The sequence below is a fragment of the Seriola lalandi genome, unplaced genomic scaffold (assembly GCF_002814215.2).
Source record: "Seriola lalandi dorsalis isolate HSWRI2012SDOR001 ecotype SW California unplaced genomic scaffold, Sedor1 jcf7180002035609, whole genome shotgun sequence".
In the NCBI taxonomy this organism is placed as follows: domain Eukaryota; kingdom Metazoa; phylum Chordata; class Actinopteri; order Carangiformes; family Carangidae; genus Seriola; species Seriola lalandi.
Window position 1 is genome coordinate 1 of NW_019506185.1, and position 528 is coordinate 528.

At 34.5% G+C, this 528-nt stretch overlaps 1 long non-coding RNA gene across 1 annotated transcript; it reads right to left on the reverse strand.

The window, feature by feature from the left end:
• On the reverse strand, window positions 1–528 carry LOC111647674 (uncharacterized). The gene is made up of 3 exons (XR_002760066.2): window positions 482–528; window positions 245–360; window positions 1–55 (listed from the first exon to the last, which is right to left on the reverse strand). It is a non-coding gene; the product is annotated as an uncharacterized LOC111647674 (long non-coding RNA).

Here is a 528-nt window from a genome sequence, read left to right on the forward strand (position 1 = left end):
TTACTAGCACTTCTTTAAAGTTTGCTATCTTCTTTTCCCGGTAATATGTCTCCATCTGAAATAGTAACAACATCACACAAAGTGTTCTTTTTTAGTGCAAGCAATGGCATAGAGTTTACTGTAAAATGGAATTACTGACTTGGTGTGTCCAATATAGTTGTTATAGCTGTTGTTATAGCTGTTGTTATAGCTGTTGTTATAGCTGTTGTTATAGCTGTATTCCATCATGTCTGATTTGATTTACCTGAAGGGCGAAGTTTCGAACAAAGTTTTTGTATTCAGATGAGGAGGTGTCTTCATAGTTTTCATTAAATCCCTGATTGATCACCAAATTAACCTCGACTGACCTGTTGAATGTAACTGCAATGAGAATGAAATATATTGAACATCATAAATGAACAATTCAGAACAATAACTGAATGCGCTCTGTAACTTTTAGTGAAACTGAAAAAGGACATAACTTGCATACAATTAACATTACCTGGCACAAGAGTTTCAATGAACTGGCAAATTCTTCCACTGAATCCA